This window comes from Leptidea sinapis, chromosome 6 (assembly GCF_905404315.1).
Source record: "Leptidea sinapis chromosome 6, ilLepSina1.1, whole genome shotgun sequence".
NCBI lineage: Eukaryota > Metazoa > Arthropoda > Insecta > Lepidoptera > Pieridae > Leptidea > Leptidea sinapis.
The window spans coordinates 7,578,204-7,597,884 of NC_066270.1; the positions used below are offsets into that span (position 1 = coordinate 7,578,204).

A 19,681-nucleotide genomic window follows, 5' to 3' on the forward strand; every position below is an offset into this window, starting at 1 on the left:
GAAAAGCCATGATCCTAGCACATTCTTCAACTGAAAGAGACATGATAAATAAACGTTATGTGCTTTTTAGCATAAATTTTTAAAACAAGACCCATCGATCTTGAAAAAATTTAAAACAGAAAGAAAAATGTGAATGGTAAAATTGTAATTCGGAAACGTCCACTTTGAAAAAGAAATGGTTTTGTTTTTGAAGTTTTTTTTTCAGCCAATTCTTAAAAGAAGGTTACCGACTATAAAGTATTTATGTACAAAATTAAATTCTCTTTGGTGTCCTTTTTATTTCGAAAGTATATCTTGTGAACTTAAAACGTTATCCCAATTTTAAAAGTGTGATACTTACTTTTGAAGGCCAGTGTATAATTACGTACCTATAATGCTGTGAAAATAACAAAATACTACCTTTTTTGTTTCGTTTATGTAGGTAGTTAATACGATATTAATAACACTAAACGGTTTTAGCATTTCGATATTATTAGTACTACGTTACAAACAAAGAATTTATTCATGAAGGTTGTAAAACAAATCCTAAACTAAGTAATTACGTCAATGTGGAAGAATGCTTTACATTCGTTTAATTTGAAAAACGCGAAGGGGGTGCGAGGTCGAGTTGGCGGGCAACTCCTCCCGTGAAACCTTTGCGATACAATCTGTGAAGTGCGCAGTCTGGTATGAGTGCTGCTTGCGAGTGGATGGTTGCAATTGCCTGCCCTCCTGGCGTGCCCTCCTGCCGTGGCCTCCTGCCGGTTCCTCTACGTCACAGGTTGTGTTTCAATGACAGCTTAACCATGCATCATGGGCTGCAACAGCAGCGGTCCCGTCGTCGCTGACTTGCAACCGAACGCAACAGGTATTCCGACTTCTGTGCCACTGCTTGTTTAAACAGTTAAATGTTGTTAACTTATATTATGGGTAAATTATTGTTTATTGTTATAACTCAAATACTAAGTAGGTATGTACTGCCGACAAAATTAACTCTTTTAAAATCATAAATGAGTTGATTTTATATTTCCATGAAAAAGATTGTATGACAATTGATTGACTGTCCGTGTCTAATAAAATGATAACAGTTACTTAGGAAATGTATGTTCAAGCTAATTTCGACCGACTTGTATAATATTTCGGCAGGAAAATAACTCGCGATTCAATTTAGCCGATAATACCTACTAAAATTTAAAAAATATATATATTATACAGTCTAAAATTGCAGTAAAGTATTAGAAAATTATTCCCAAACCCTACATACTCATTATTGTGCGTGCTACGACACCTAATTACTTGTTTATAAAATAGGTGAACTATATTATATTTTTCCAAGCGAAGCTATCAAACTTCTGATTTGCTTACGCACTAAAAATACATACCTACCGTTTGCACCTATCACGCTAGCTTAACCTTCTGTTAAAAGCTAATTAGAAAATGGCGCGTAAATGCAAAGTACCTAACCTCTAAATTGATTTTTTTTTATCTTAATTATTCCATTAAAGCTTTCTCGAGTCTACGAGTATATTAATCTATATCACATTCCTTCCAAAAGAAGTACCGAAAACATTATTTGAACCGCAAACACGTAATTTGTTAGAAACTTTCTAAGAAATTTACCTCAATAATGGGCACAGTATTTAATGTAGGTCGGGATTTATTTTCGCAGTTAGTATGTATAAACGAGTAACGTGACAGGACTGCCAAAACTACTCATCACATTATTTTCGATTATTGGATCATTAGAGAAACCATAGACAAGTATAGTAAGTAACTAGACTAAATGATAACTTCCGTCTCACTCACACGAGAAAAAGAAAAACTTATGCGAGTCTTATGTAAAGAAATGAGATAAAGTGATTAGGTTTTTTTGTTTCGCCATGCGTGCCAGTTTATTCAAAGTCAGCACACCCGATGTGCTAAACAAACTTGACAGTGCTGCACAGATATTTTGTTTTCTTTTATTTGCGTCTATAAAAATAAGCTATTATTGTTGTGAAACGTGTGAAATATCCACTATTTATTCAACATCAGTGACTATTTTAAGTAGAGTCGAAGGAAATATGGTGCGTGTTGTGTTTTACGATGTAACGTTTTAGTAAAAAACCTGTAACAACCAACCTTTCCATTTTTTTTATAATTAAAAGTGACAACCCCAATGCTATAATGAACAAACACTAACTAGGTAGTTAAAAAATAGGCCTTACTAGCTGAGAGCGCTAAAACTAAATAAAAACTTTTTAATTTAACAAAAACGAGAGGACAACCCTAACGCACAATTCGCGCGTAAGTATATATCTAAACAAAAAGGCATAGTTTCCGTACTTACTCCTTTATCTTATATATTATACACTATGAAATTTGAATACTTAATATACTATTATTAATTATTATTGTCGAAATCTGAAATCACAAGTACAGAGCATAAGATAAATTTTTACTTGATTATTTTTGGCGATCTTAAACCACATGAGTAACTAAACAATAGGCTTACTGCGAGTTTTTTTCTTCAGGTAAGGCTACACGTTTTGTAGATAATTTGAGTAGGTATGTATTATGTATTTGATAAAGCACTTACGGCCGTTCCCAATATACTATCTACAGATAGAGATAAATTACTACCTTCTACTGTCAGTAATTAGCAGTCAATAATCTGAAGCTGTCCCAATATACCCGATAAGTCATTCTTATCGCCTTATATTGGGACGCGTGAATTACAATTTCCGTACAAACTTCTATCGCTAGTAAGCTATACGTCGTCCCATATATCGTCGTATATGGTGAGTTACCGTCGATAAGTTTACTGGGACAGAAAAGTCAACGATAGTTACGATTTTTATCTCAAGCTTACTTGATATAGACAGGATAGACTGAATATTGGGAACGGCCGTTAGACACACAATATGTTTCGTAAGGTTAATTCAAGATCTTATTAAACCTGTCTATTCCATGTACCTAAGTATCTATATAAACAATAGTTGCACATTTCTGTTGGTCCTTCGTCTTAATTTTATGGAAAATTATTTTTATTATTATTTCTCCTAAATGAATCAGGAAAAAAGCCCTATAATACAGAAATAACTGAAATAATATGCATGTCCGTTAGAAAGCATGTGTTTATTTAGAAGTTTTCTTCTTCATTATTGCCTAGCTTCTTTGTATTATTTTGATATATGTATGTTCATTCTTCATTTGATGATATATGTTCATAGGCACATAAGAGAATTTTCTAGAAACTGTCATAACCATAATGTTAACACCAGGGGAACAGCCATAAACTTATAATGCCTAATACTCGGCTAAGTCGAGTAAGTAAGTCTTTTGTGGGGCGTTGTATATCCTTTTACAACAAGATCCCAGAAAATGTTCAAAACAAAAGTATCACGTTATTCAAATCAAATTGTTAAAAAACATTTGTGTGGTAAAGGTTACTATAACATAAATGACTTTCTTAATGATACCACAGATTGGGAATGGAGTGACCGCCCTCAGGCTATTAAATAATAACTTTAATTGTACAATATTACTTTGTAAACATATTTTTTCGATGAAAAATAAAAGCCCGCTGAGTTTGTTGCGCCCGTTTCTCTCAGATCTGAGGCATTCATTTTAGAATGGGTGGTAGTTTTTGACTTTCAATGAGTGACATCCTATTTTGAATAAAAATATTTGAATTTGAATTGTGACGGCGCCTTGGGGCGAGTTGTTTCCTTCCCTTAAATATGTGTGATAGAAACGATGGCTGGTCCACGCGTCATGCTCGCGAACGGGCGCTAATTGTGGATATATTTTCGTAATGTTGATATAATGCCCCCATAATAGCTTTTATCTACCTGTGAGTGTGGATTAAACTAAAGTAACTCTTTTGGTTTTTTAAACTAATAAAAAACTTTAACTTACCCTATTGAGTATTTTTGTTGCATAGCTGTCAATACAAAGTAAGGGCCACCACGTTTTTACAGTATTCTCATGAATTCTTGAGGTTTAAAGGTTGATTAATGATGAACGCAAGTCCATATGACGTTGAATTCTCGGCATAACTTTCTTAAAATGTTAATTCAGCTACGACGTTAAACAAAACTTACAATGTTTTTGACAGAATCGTCAATTTGACTGAGTTGAAATCCGTCTTAAAATCGGGTAGGCTCAAGTGTTTCCAATAAATTATCAAAAACTACCCACTTTAAACAACTATGCAGGTGGAATACTAAAATAATGTGTGTAAAGAAATAAGGTAACACCACGATAAATAATCAGCTACTTAAGAATGCATAAAAAATAAATTATCGCTAACGAGGTCAAAAAAATCAAGTGGCCCTTATTTTGTTTTGACTATATATCATCTGAATCTCGGAAAAGGCTCAAACGATTTTCATAAAATTTAGTATACAGGTGATTTCGGGTGCGATAATACGATCTAGCTAGGTCTTAATTTAAAAAACAATGTAGTTTTATCCGTGTTTTAATGAGAAACGAAGAACGAGAAAAAGTAAATTTCGCCACTATATACAACACTATAATAGCTCAGATGGGGACATTAGGTGATCCGGAAAGATATTGAAATCTGGGAAAAGAATGCTGGAAGAGTTTCGTGCGCCGCTTTTTTACTCTCAGATCGCCATTTGTTTCCGAAGCAGTAGTGGTATCCAGTGTATTAGAAATGAAATCAATAATAATTCTAAAGTAATAAATTTTGAGAAAATAAATGCCTTTTATGCCTTTTTAATTTAAGTGTTTTTAGCATAATTAAAATTGCATTAAGTCCGAGAATGTCACGGCTGTCGTTGTCGTGGAAATGTTAAGTGCCATGAAAGCCGGAAGCAGTATCGCATGTAATAACTTACGGCACAGTTGTCTACCTAACATACCACTTTTTCTTATCGCGAGGTTCCCTCCTTCAGAGTCGCTTAAAATATTAAATCAGATATATAAAGCTCATCAGTAATACTGCACGTTTACAACACTAATTAGTATTCACAGGGACTTACAGCGGAGGAAATTTGTGGAGGTAACAAGCATTTGCCACGCGACCTGATGCCGACTAATGGCATAAGAATGTTAAGTAAAATATTATTTAAATTACAATTGATAATAATGCCGTAATGCTCACTAAAATGGCTTGCGGCTGTTTCGTATCCTGTCCTATTTTATAAATATGTGAGTCGAGAACTATGGCTGGTCCATGCGGCAACTCGTGAATGGGTGCTGCTTGTGGTGCCTGGTCGTCCTGTTATCGTTAATAAATCATTGTTTTCGTTTGATGAGATAAGAAATTATGACTGTATCTAATCATGTTCGTGAACGTTATACAAACAATGAATTCAAGCTCTAAAGGTTGATACATCCAATTTATATATTATATATTTCATCCAATATGTTAAATATATAATATCAAACAATTACGATAGTCAAAATAACTAATGTTGTGATTACATATCCGTCTATAAAATTCTCATCATAATACCCAAATGCCCCACATAAGATATACACATACCCACACATACCCCACAACCCCACATACCCACACATACCCCACACACACACACGGAAGAAAATTTAATGTTAAACGTACTCACTTTGTTTCTCTTGTTTCAGTTTATCTTTAGGAAGCTATTTAAGAATTTTGTCTTGCCTAAATAATATAAAATCTCTGTTGGCCCATGTTTTGTCATACAATACTTTAGCAAATAAGTTATGTTATGTGATGTAGATTTTATGAAAAAAAAAAATATATGAATTATTTGATATTTAAAACGCATATAACTTTGAATATATATTGGATGCAGAACTTACAAACTTTGTTATGCATATTACAGCCACTGTAAAATACTCTAACTGATTTAAAATTATGGGCGTTGAGTTTCTTGTACACAAAGAATTGAAGACTACGCAAATTGCGTAAGTTAACGGCTATTATTAATGTCCACTTGTAACAGTATGATCGTTTAGCCTGTGTTTGAATAAAATGAAGCGGACAATGATATTTAAAAGTATTATATTTCCGTAGGTAGCATTTAAATATTTCACACAACTTAATGCTTGCTTAGACAATAAATTAAACTAAGTATAAGGTTCTACAAAATCATTAGAACTAAAATGATGATAGAAATACTCTGATATTAAATTAACCTTACTGCCCGCGTGAAATCTATACATATAAAGCACAGAGATGGCATTTTATTCCTCATCAACCGCATCTCCCAGGTGGGTACAGAGCCTAATAATATATCTTTGGAAAGGATTTAATGAGCAAAGCTTAAAGTCTTGAAAATCAAAGCTTAAAGTTCGGGTTTCTAGGTGGTTGGGATCAAAAGCTATTCAAATTGAAACATTTTACATAGAGTTAGTTAACCACCATTGCATATGCTTAACCAGGCATGCATACACGGGCAGGAGAACCGCAAGAGAGGGAGGGGCGGGCACTAGTTCCAATGTATAGCGGTTGACACTCTTACAAATTTAGGTATAAAAGTATCCAATTATTGTCCTAGCCAAACTATATCCATAGTCATATTACCAAATAGCAAATGAAATCAAACATTTTTTTCGTAGGTAAATTGCATAGCACTTGAAATATGTAATTTTTTCATACAGCTAACATTCGCAAGGCAGATATCCTTATAGAAGAACGAGCAAGGAACTCTAAGGTTCCTCATTTCAAAACAGAATGGTATTGCAAGTTCTTATTTTCAATTAAATTTACAAATCATTTCAATTACAATATAATCAAAGTGATGCAACAAAAATACTCAAACGTCAAAAACTAGTTAAATGGCTTACACGACCAAGTCAAAATGAAGTAAATTAATAATTATAAACACAAGTACTATTGAGATAAGATAGAAATAAATAAAGGTGCTAGCCTTTTATTAAATAAAATATACTATAATAACTAGAGATGAAACGGATATCCGGTAACTATCCGGTATCCGGCCTATCCGGCGGCCTTAACACTATCCGGCCGAATACCGGATAACTACCTATTATTCGGCCGGATAGGCATCAGGTCGAATTAAAAAAAATCTGTATAAAAAAAATATTTTTAAGTAATTATTTGCTTTATTTAGTTAGTTTTAGTATCACTTAGGAAATATAATTAGTTTTAGTTGTAAATTTTTAATCACACCAAAGTAAATGAATGTAATAGAAAAAAATTAATTAATTAGTACTCATACTGCACTAAAGGCAAATTATGGCGGATAAATACAAATTTCTCTACATTGAGAGGTTGCTAACTTGTTCATTAACGAAAAGAACCGAATCTAACCGAGTCTACTCGATAGTTCGCGCTCCGCCTACGCAAGTCTGTGTTTGTGTGTGCGATACACCAAACGGCTAAGTTCCGCCGGATATTCGGCTATTCGGCCATATGGTTGGCCAAATATCCGGTATCCGGTATTTGGCCAAACTGCTATCCGTTTCATCTCTAATAATAACCTTAATTTTAAAATACTTAATCAAATAAAAGAAATAAAAAAAAACATCAAGCAGACCTTCCGGTAGCAAGATCATTCAGCCACCACAAGTAGCGCCCGTTCACGAGCATGACGCATGGACCAGCCATCGCCTCCCTCGACCATATTTTAGGGAAGGGAATGACCCGCCCCACGTCGCCGCCACAAGCAGTGGCATTAAAGTGATAACAAAAATATTCTAAACCAATATAGAAGGTAAAAAGCAATTCCCACATCATAATAACCGTGCAGCTCGTTCTGTATCTATTTATAGCCATTTAAAAAGTAATTACCAGTTTCAATTTCATTATGCAACATGGCTTTAAAAAGACGTAATTGCAGCAGCCCGACATGAACGGCCTTACAAATAAAATTGGCATAAAGTTATAACTAAGCATAAACCAAGAATATGTAAAATGTTTACAAATAGACATTTTGCTTATGATTGGTTTGTTCGGACGTATAACGTTTCCCGCGTTTATTTGCAAGGCAGCTTATCATTGGGACAACGTCAGAATTATCATTGTATTGACAGTGTTGTCAACGATAATGTAAACATTTTGCATTTTCTTTGTTTATCATCAGTTATACTTATAACTTTATACCAAGTTTATTTGTAAGGCCGGAAATGTTTTAGCCATTAGTTTTGTTTTACGTCGGAATTGATGGTTGGTGATCAGATCAACATTTAAATAAGTCTAATAAGTAAATAAGTAATATTTATTCATACAAAACAAATATTATAACTATATTTACAATACTATGACTACATAAAATTAAAACTATCATTACGTGGAAGCGTACCAAGAATACTGGCAGCATTTCCGTGTTGGATAGCTAGGCTGATCCGTTGACTGAAATAGCTGCCAGTATTAGTCCTCAAACGCGTATCAAAAACAATAGGTGATATAACAGCGCTAATTGCATATCATGCATTCGTGGTTTCAGCTTTACGATATGGATTGGTCATATGGACCAACTCGGTGAGCATAGGGCATTCATTTATTGGACAGAAGAAGCGTATCATGACGGTTTCTGGAGCCGGCCACCTAGATTCTAATTGACCTCTATTTAAAAAAGATGTGGTGTCGTGGGTAGGACCACCAGGTAGGAACGAAGTTCCTTCGGCTAATGTAGAATCGACACAATTTGTAAAAAAAATGTGTTCAATTTTATGTAGGTTTTCTTGGTTTTTCTCTTAAATTTTGCAGATTAGTTTTTATTAACTACACGAAAGTATTTACGAAATTCAGTATTTTAGGAAATAATAAATTACGTAAAATAAAAAAAATCGTAATCCAAATTATCAATCAAAATAACAAAATATGTCTCTTTATTTTTGTTTGACAACATAAAATATCTTAAGGAACTTCGTTCCAAAAATTGAAAATGCTATCAACATATTTTGCATGTCAATTGACGAAACATATTGGATTATCAATAATATTATGTTAACATCTTAAGTACAATGTTTCTTATGAAATAAAATTTAATTTCTTTTCTATGTTAAGAAGTGTAAGCAATTTTGTTATTGTATATATCTTAGGTTTGTCTTCTCTTTTGTTCGTCAGCTGTCTTTCGCCATCATACATTTAATACCACAAGATCTGTATTTGGACAACTCTTCACTTGGGCCCCTATGAGTAGGTACATCCAAAATCAGTCCAGGAATATATTATGACCAGTGATCTTGGCCCCACCTACATTTGACCATTAATTTTGCGATCAATCAATTTAATAATTTTACGTATACTTTTTAATTGCATTTTCTTTTTAATAACTGTCAATTTGATTTTCAGAAACTGCAGAATCAAACACAGAAAAAGAAGAAAAAAAAGCTGACGGTGTAACAGAGAGTGACATGATGAACGTGCTTCCTATTTGTGACAAATTAATTGATAATTCACAAACAGCTGGCGATGAGGGCATGTTGAACTCCCGCGTGAGCTCCGAATCGCTTGAAAAAGGTATTGAATGAGATACAAAATATATTTTATAGTCAAACATCGAAGTCCCGAACTCCTGGGCTTGTCAAACCTAATGACATAAAGTGTTAGTCAAAGTCTAAATAATTGACTTTATTCTGCTTTGACTATAAGGAATTATTTGTCGAGGAGAAATCGGCGCATGAGTACCAAAAACTATTCCACCTCAATTTTTTATGCGATCCTCTTCAAAATGCCCTTCTCGTGATATAAACCAACAATATATAACCAACATAATATAAGGCAACCAAGTGCCATGTTGTTTAAATCGAAATTGTTTAGACAATTACAAGGAATTGTTATTTTGAACGGACTTTATATTATTCTTTATTAAAATACAAATAAAAAAGGTCCTAAGTATAACTTTTCACGATAAAGTAAATATTTCTAGAGATATGAATTTTTTTACCCATGGAAAATATATTAAACAATAAAATATAAATAATATATATTTTTAATACTTTAATCAATAGTTAATACGTTTCTTAATAGAGATGTAAAAAAAATTCATTGTCTATACCTGTTTTTTTATTGTTAATTATTCGCTCTTATTAGTATACGCTTACCTTTAATAAAACTAATTATTAACTTTATCAGAGCAATGTAATTAATAATTTAACTGTCTACAATTCGTTTTAAAAAAAAAACTGGAATCAATTTTACAAAAGTTATTTATAGCATGAATCGGAACATGTAAGTAATTAAAATTACCTTTTTGTAAGTTTATATTACTTTTTTGTTATTAAAGCAGAAAGTAATTACATTGAATAACTTCTTCAAATGAAGGTAATAAATAGATGAAGAAATATAAAATAATGAAACAAGATTTAAAAATAATTATTTATTCATTAACAATATCATAATATAAAAAATAATAGCTCAAACCATTTGACGGCCTGCTACGCAGAGCTGCTCTGTGAAGGGCTAGGTCGCTTCATTGGTGTGTCGCATTTATATCGAAAAGAGTTCCGAACAGCTGATTGACCTGATTCCTGCCCATATCACCTTTGAACGACACGCCACAAATTAGAATATCATCCCAACCATCTGGATGTGTGGCGTTCCTCCACAGTGCGGTTTTCTTGGAACTTTCTTCCACGTATAAACGAGCTATGGAATGAGCTTCCTTGTGCGGTGTTTCCGAGACTATATGACATGGGTAGGTCAAAAAAACGCGTACACCTTCCTTAAAGGCTGGCAAAGCTGCTGTAATTCATCTGGTGTAGCAAGAAAATGTGATCACTTAACATCAAGTGACCTGTGCGCTCGTTTGTCCTCCTTTTCCATAAATAAAAAGGTACAAATAAATGCGATACGACATGGAAACCTTCGGGAACGCTATACCTAATAGGTAATGCGTAACAAAAGTGTAACAGCAGAGGTATCCTGCAAGCTCTATTGCCCTAATGTAGCATTGAAAAAATATGTCCCCAAACTTTCTTTATCTTTTGTGCGTTAAAGGTGAGAAAAAGTGCCTTATTTATTAAAACGTATGAATATCGCTCACAATTGAGGATTTTTAACGACAAACCTAGCCATTAAATCACAATGAAACGTCTATTTAAAAAAAATCAAGAACAAAGTAATTTATGGAAAGTGGAGGAGAAAGGACGCTATTTTTAAAGTTATGTTTAGATATGCAAGAACTAAGCACAAACTTGCCGTATAATGCCACAGTAATAAATGTGTGTCGAGTAAAAAGCGACATTTTCATGAAATGTTTCTTTGTTGTCGTCTAAAAGTAACATAATTACAATGCTCCGAAGGTGAAGGTGTAAAATTGCACGAAACACAGTTGCGTGACTACTTCATTGTCTGCTAAGTAAATGCCTTTAGGTGTTAGAATATTTTCATTAAAGCTATACATATCTATGTATAATAATGAACTTTGACATATTATACCGAATTATCTACTACAATATTTTAGAGAAATACTTAACTGTGCAGCATTAGTAATCTAAAACTTAAGTATACCTAAACAATTTGTTATGTTTTTAAAGTGATAACCCTCAATTCTGGGTTAAATTACACAAATAAAATTTTTGAAAACAAAATTCTATGAACGATGCGGCACTCGAAACCTCGGCTCAGTTGGAAAGAGCGCTCACACGGAACGCGAGTGGTCGCGGGTACAAGTCCCTTATCGAGCATAAAATTTTGTTTTCAAATTTTATTTGAATGTATTATATTTCTATTGTACTTAGGTAGAGATTACAAAGCTCTTGAACAATAGATTGATCTAATAATAAAACGCAAGACATGGTAGAAGTGAAACCTTCAAAACTTTTGGCATCAAGATAATGAAACGAATGTAAAATTTCGGAAGACTATAATTGTAGGTTTTAATAATGATCATAGTAATACAAAGTTTGTTACTTATTTTAGATTTTTTTTCGTATATATTACATAGACTTATTCAGACTCAGAGCTTACATTTTCGATAAATAATACAAGAGACTTATGGTAACTAAAGTATGAAATAAATAGTTTGGTATTTTTATGGTCCATATATCTTTGGAATACTGTATCATAATTGATAGTAATCTGTTTTTGATGTTGTTGATACTGTGCGACTGCTGCAGATTTTCAAATTTAATTAGACGTCCAAAAACTCAATCAACAGAATCGCTGTATCCGATGCAAAATTTATATAAAACCTCTAAATTGCATATGAAGTCCTGGAACATGTTGCTCGGATGCCACATGGTTACAACCGCTACGAAAGACATTACTATCACCGCTACCATATTTATGTTCTCCTGGTGTCTATGTAGTAATACGTCGAGCGCATGACATCAGTCATAAAGGAAGGAATACACGCGTCATACATAAGACAATCTCTTCTTTAACTATGATACTTATTCTTAATTTAAGCTTATTGAAGGTAATTTTCTACTTTTAGTTTGGTTTTTTTTTATAGGATAGGCAAAGGAGCGTACGGGTCACCTGGTGTTAACTGATCACCGCCGCCCACATTCTCATGCAACACCAGAGGAATCACACACAGCGTTGCCGGCCTTTAAGGAAGGAGTACGCGCTTTTTTTGAAGGTGGGACCCATGTCATGGTTTTCTATCTACCCAGTTTTATTAAAATTTGGTAATAGGTAGGTACTTATAACAATAAATCAGATTAAATGAGCTTTTATATCGACTTGTCTATTATATTAGTACAAATGTCGATTTGAGACCTATTTTTTTTTCGAAACTGGGTCAAAGTTAGACAGAATGTAGGTAGATGGGTATCTATGTCCCAGGATAACTTCCAGCAGAATTTAAAGAAATCATAGGTCCGCTGAAGGGCCTGAAGGCATCATTATTAACACAGAACCCAGAATCTGTATGCTGTGATTATTAGATGGGTAGGTACAGGGGCGTGCATTTACTAGAAAGTAAGGTAGGGCACTGTGGGTCTAAGTAGTCGTAGTTGAGCTATGGAATATGAAAAGATTGCTTACCGTGGGTTTTTAGTATTTAGCGCAAGGAGAATTTTTATGAGTGGGTGTTAAATAAGAGTTTGGTTATAAAATAACGAAACCAAATTAACTTTAACACTAGTGCTATATTTATTTAGGTTCACAACAAGGTAGTCACTTCTCAATCGCCTATATGATAAGCACGCCCTTGGGTAGGTACCTGATAGGTATCTATTCATGTCATTCATGTACCTATTCATTCAGGTACCTGTTTGGATTTTTTTTTAATATATCTTTTTAACATAATGTTAACAAGTTTATAAGTTTATGACTAAATAAAATTAAAGAGCATTATTCTAGCCTATTTCTTTATAATTCAATCTCTTATCTTAGCACGCTATAGGTCTAAAAAACCTACATGAAAACGTCGGGGCTATGAGAGAGTGAACAAAGTCATTTACCTGCTGTTTATGTCTAGGCAAATATAACCCCAAAAATAAAATTAATATGGAATGGTAACGACAACTGCCCATTGTGTGTTGGCTATTAACACTTCGGTCGCTAACCTCGTGTTCAACGTGTTTTGTGAATTATTTTCTATTATAGCTCACGAAATACCTATTGATTGCCAACTTTGGCTTATGTATAAAATAAAATATGCTCGAGGTTACCTTATAGGGCTCAATGTACTTTATAATTAGTAGCACCTACTACTAGTTAGAGGGTACCTAACTGTTAACTGGTCGTAATAATTAATGTCTAATTAACTACTGAAAAGAGAATTAATTACTTAGAAAAGAGAGAACTGTCATATCTTATGCTGGCAACGCATCCTTAGTACCAGAGTACCTAATAATGACAAGTGTGCCCACGGGCGGTGGTTTTTACGGTTGAGCGACTCGCCCCCTCTAGTATAATAAAAAACTCATTTGCGTAAAATTAAAATATTTTTATTCAAAATCACTTATTGAACGTCAAAACCTACCACCCAGTCAAAATAGTCTGCCTCAGACCTGAGAAGAACAGGCGAAAATACAGTGGGCATTTTTTTTAATAAAAATATGGATTACAATGTAAAATCGTTACAATAAACATTTATAATTAAAGAGCCTGAGGATGTCCGCTTAATTCCCAGTCACTGGTATCATTAAGAAAATAATTTATGTTATAATAACCTGTCCCACACAAAAGTTTTTTAACAATTCTTTTAAATTAAGTAACACATTTGTTTTAGCACAAAGCTTATACATCGCCCAATAAAATACTTACTAACTCAGCTTAACCGAGTAGTAGGCATAGCAAGTTTATGTTTGTTCCTTATTGTCACAGTTTCTAGCAAATTCCTTAATGTACTTATGAACAGATAGAACATTATCAAGAATATATTGAGATGCAACACTCAAAATGTATATTTCTTTAAATTTTCCTCTTAATGATTCTTTAGGGGGCGTCCATAATTACGTGAGGTGTTTTTTTAATAATTTTCTGTCCCTGCCTCCCCCCCTGGTGAGATATCGTGAGATTTTATTCAACCCCCTCCCCCATCATCCAATCTCACGTGAGATTTTTTTAATGTGGGTTTCTTACGTAAACGCGTTGGATTGTTATTGTAAAAAGAAAAAAAATGCTTCGCGCTTAGATTTACGAGTTCAATTTAATTTAGTTAAGACTAGTAATCAATTTTGCTGAGAGTTATAAGTGGAATAAAAATTCTTTCGAACGAATTAGTGAATGATCTTAATCGTATTACGATTACGCTTAAGATTAAATCTTAAGCATGTACAATCTGGATTAAATGGACCGAATTAGTATATGTAATTTGTTTTGTTGCAATCAGAAAAAAAATTGCGTGATATTTGCCGAGCCCCTCTCTCTCTTCAACGTAAGATTAGATGAGATTTGACTCGACCCCCTCCCCCCCATAAACATCTCACGTAATTTGTGGACGCCCCCTTAGGACATACATTCTTGTGATTCCTCTGGTGTTACAAGAGAGTGTGGGCGGCGGTGATCACATACATACAAAAAATGCCTAGCCGCCACCCTGTGCAAGGGAGCCTGCCACTGGTAAATAAATATTAAAAGGTGTGATGGAAGGCCTCACACGTTTGAGTACCTTCGAGTGAAATGCGGATTCCATGTTGTAAGATCAACTTTGTGAACATCCCTACTCCTTGGCATTAAAATAAGCTCCATCAACAGTGCAGCACTAACGATGTAATGGGCGCCGCTGATGATACCAAGTCGGAGTCGAGACCAAGTGGTGATATAAAAAATATTGCTATTCGTTTTACTGTAGGGCTGAGATCTACAGAGCGTACTTAGACTTTGCTCAGACTTTACTTACGTAAAACTTTGCTGAGTGTAAGCTCAGCATAATCTTTGATTTTCTTAGATCTCAGACTAGGAGTTAACATCGTTCACTGTAACAAGGTTATGTCATCGGAAACCTTGTTTAATGTTGTTAAAATTATTGTTATTAATTAATCTTATCTTAATCTAATATATATCATTTACGTGACACGTTGTTTGTCCGCGATGGACTCCTAAACTAATGAACGGATTTCCATGGGGATTACTTCATGGAGTGCAGTTTGGTCCAACTTGAGAGATACGATAGTTTTTATTTTGATTTGGGACCCATAATTATTTTTATTTTCAATATTTGTTTTGTATGGACATATTTTCTATGAGATAATTTAGCGACGCACGGTTTGACAGTTCCGAGTTGGACTAAACTGCACTCCATGAAGTAATCCCCATTTAAATCCGTTCATTAGTTTAGGAGTCTATCGCGGACAAACAACGTGTATCGTAATTTATATATATTAAGATAAGCGTTAATATAATGGTCGCATGATACTTTACTTATTTTAGTGTGTGTGAATTGATGCATCTACTGTACTCAAATATAACTCCTGTAGGTTTTTTTTTAATGTAGATTTAATTTTTTAACTTAGTCATGTAAATCATAGAGTATTTAACTTTCGAGTATTATTGTATACTTAACTGTAATACTTAAATTGGAAAACATGGAGTTCGTAAATGTTTATTTAAAAGAATTAATAAAGAGTTTCTTGCAATTTCTTATGATTAAAGCCCAACGTTTTCCCAAGTGGTGGTAAATGGTAAAAAGTGTAACTTTTGATTTTCCTAAGTGTGATGTAAAGTGATTTTGATTTTATATAAATGTGTGGATAATTTCAGAAAACTCAACGTTAGTTAATGGAAATATGAAAGATCAAGAATCGATAGACGCTGCAGCAACCGATAGTGAAAAACTAACCACATTTAAGAAAGTGGCTGATATTGTCATTATTGATAAAATATTAGAAGATGTCCGAGCAATTAATGAAAATGACATACAAGATTTAGTTGGCACTGCCGCAGAGGAAGTAAATCAAGAAGATTTGAATCAAAATGAAAATGAGCAAGACCAAACCACAAATAATAATGAAAACATTGTTGAAATCGTTATAGATAATATGGAATTTAATGAAGAAGAAAACAGTTCTAGGTATGTAAGCTAAACTGTAAAAAGTGCCTTGCCTAACTATGTCAAATTTAAATAAACGATGCAAATTCAAAATTGATAAAATAATGTACAATCCACGGACTAGTAAAAATTAAGGACTCCGTGTCACCTTACATAACAGTGTAGCACCAAAACAAGCCGATTAACTTGTAAATAAGCCCCACGCACTTACACTACTACAGGCCGATAATGGCCGCCATTATAAGAATTGTCATCGTCTGTGACAGATCAGTATGCGTCTCAATAAAATATTTTAAAAATGCTGTCGTGCATTGTGAAAATGTGTAAAAAGGATACTATATAAGTATTGTGGCCATATATGATTATTTAAGGGGAAAAAATTGTGTAACTAGTATCCCCCGTGACCGCACAGACACTAGCATAACGGTGCTTCACTTGCTAATATCACGGCGCGGAGACCTTCTTTTTTTACTCGTCCGTGTGTACAATCCTATTTATTGGGTGTTTAGATATTCCTGAGGCTGCCCAGGGTTTATGCTATTTTATTTATTTATTTAATTTAGAGAGATCTCCATATATATTAGTAACAAAGTTTGATATGAACGTTTACCTTACCTTTATTTTTGGGACACCAGTACTTATTGGCTAAGTTAGATTTACGAAATACTCCGCTCTAGGTGGCGAACTCTTAAGTAAGGTTTTATTGTCCGACTTAACTTCGCCTCGCCAATTATATTTAATTAGCATTATTTTCTACTTATGTTTAGTAAAATCTCATGATAATAGATAAAATTCCAGTATTTTTTTATATTGGTGTTAGATGTTAAAAGAAAAAAAAATTGATATTCATAACTGTCACTTCATTGAGTTACATCTACATGAATTAAGGGTATGTTCCGATATGCACTGCGAGGACTGCACAGTGCCTATCACTGTAGAAAAATTCGTTCCGTTATGGACTGCCAGTATACTGCCGCAGTACCCTAGGAAAATATATGACGTCATAAATCGCCGCCATATTCTACTGTGAGCACTGGCGTTTTCGAGGTAAGGTACTCGCATTACTTTGATCACGTGATCAGTCAAAACCACTCGAGAGCCTAACGTTTTATAATAATAATAATAAATGTTTATTTCAGACACATATCCATATTGCATAATTTTAAAAATTTATAAACAATACCTACAGTTTAATCCCAAATATTTTTAATTGACAGTACTCCCAAGTTTTTTTTCCTGACAGTACTCCAAAAACAGTTTTTTATAATGAACTAGAAAACTTAAATACACTCATTTAAATGCTGCGTCAAAAATGCGGCTGCCAGTATACGGGATTGCGTTCCGTTTTAAATAGTAACCAGTATAACTGGCTATAAAGGAACGGCTTCACAGTATACTAAATTGACGTCACACTGTACAGTGGTCGCAGTGCATATCGGAACATACCCTAATTGATTTTGACTTGATTATACATAACTGTTATTATGAAGAAACGATTTTTAAGAATTATCTTTGACCTTCATCGACGGTTGTTTCAGAGAGGGCAGCGCAAAGGAACATCAAAGTCCCACACAATCAGAGTGCAGCAAGTCGACTCGTTGGGAAGCGCTGGCAGATATAGCGGCAGAGCTACCGCCTTCGCTAGCCGTAGACCCCGTCACTGGACATATTTATTCACTTGCAAAATAAAACATCACATTGAATTCTAAGGCCCATCTTGCAGAACATCAGATTTCATTGGCTCTCTTACATTCCATTACATTTACACTCAAAAGTTGACTACATATTGAGACAAATCTACAAATGTACAGTGCCTCAATATTTAACATAATATTATCTGTTATAGTTAAGTATTAAGTCAAATTTAATGTTAAGAGCTGACTTTCACAAATACTGCGGAATGTGTTGCACCATCGTATTCCGTGGAATAGTTAAAGTTAAATTGTGAATATCGAATATTTATTTGAAACTTTTGTCAGGTGCCTAGGTATTTAGCTATTTAATATTAACAATAGCTATACGGCCGTTTTCAATAACGTATCTCTAGTTACGGATACATTGCTGTCACCGTTTAATGACAAGATCTTATCTATCCATAGCTATGTCCAATATAGTTTAACGGCCGTTTTCAATAACGTATCTCTAGTTACGGATACATTGCTGTCACCGTTTAATGACAAGATCTTATCTATCCATACTTATGTCCAATATAGTTATAGTCCAATGCTTTATGTCGATAGGTTATTGAAATGTAAGTAAGCGTTAAAGGATAGATTTGTCTACCTATAGTAAGTTAAATTAAGGATAGATAGGTTATTGAAAACGGCCGTTAAACGGCGAACATTTGACGGCTACGGTTAACAGTTAAAGTTATGACGTCATCTCAAAATTGTCAAATGGTGTAACTCATTTCTTGCTTAACCGGTATTTTCATATGTTGGTACTAAAGTTAGTTGGTGCAACCAAGCCTAACTCTATTATAGTGATGCTTCTGATACAATTTCAGCTCTGTTACAACAAGAATAATAAATTATGAATTACTTAGTTTTTTTAATTACTTACCTATTAGTTTCGTCTAACATTCATTCCTAAATATGATAAACAAGACATGGCAGTTAGGAACCCATTTCATACTCATAAAATATTTTTAGATTAATTATGCAATTCACTAGTGCGATGGATTGGCGAAACGAAATTCCCTGCTCTCAAAAACTAAGCAGGTCATGATCCACCAGCTTCTAGCATATCTCTAGCTCAGTATTGTTGGAAAACCCAAAATTATGATTGATTCCAAATTGCAGTGGGGCCCCCATATTGAAGGATTGGCGAATAGGCTTAGTTCTGCAGCATATGCGGTTAAGAAAATCAGACGGTTAACTGACATAGATACGGCGAGATTAGTATACTTTAGTTATTTTCATAGTATTATGTCCTATGGTATATTGTTATGGGGCAGTGCGGCCGATATTAATACTATCTTTGTGCTGCAGAAGAGGGCTATTCGCGCGATTTATAACCTAGGTCCTAAAGAATCATTAAGAGAAAAATTTAAAGAAATAAACATTTTGACTGTTGCTTCTCAATACATTTTTGATAATGTTTTGTATGTTCATAAGCACATTGAGGAATTTTCTAGAAACTGTGACATTCATAATGTTAACACGAGGAACAAACATAAACTTGTTATGCCTACTACTCGGTTGGGTCGAGTTAGTAAGTCTTTTGTTGGGCGATGTACATGCTTCTACAATATGATCCCAGAAAATGTACAAAACAAATGTGTTTCGAAATTTAAAAGAATTGTTAAAAAACGTTTGTGTGGGAAAGGTTATTATAGCATAAACGATTTTCTT

General features: G+C 33.9%; 1 long non-coding RNA gene across 1 annotated transcript; it reads left to right on the forward strand.

The window, feature by feature from the left end:
• Nucleotides 1–639: 639 nt before the first annotated feature.
• LOC126965160 (uncharacterized) lies at nt 640–18,870 on the forward strand. Its single transcript, XR_007729482.1, has 4 exons — nt 640–847; nt 9,233–9,400; nt 16,040–16,349; nt 17,867–18,870. It is a non-coding gene; the product is annotated as an uncharacterized LOC126965160 (long non-coding RNA).
• The last annotated feature ends 811 nt before the right edge of the window (nt 18,871–19,681 follow it).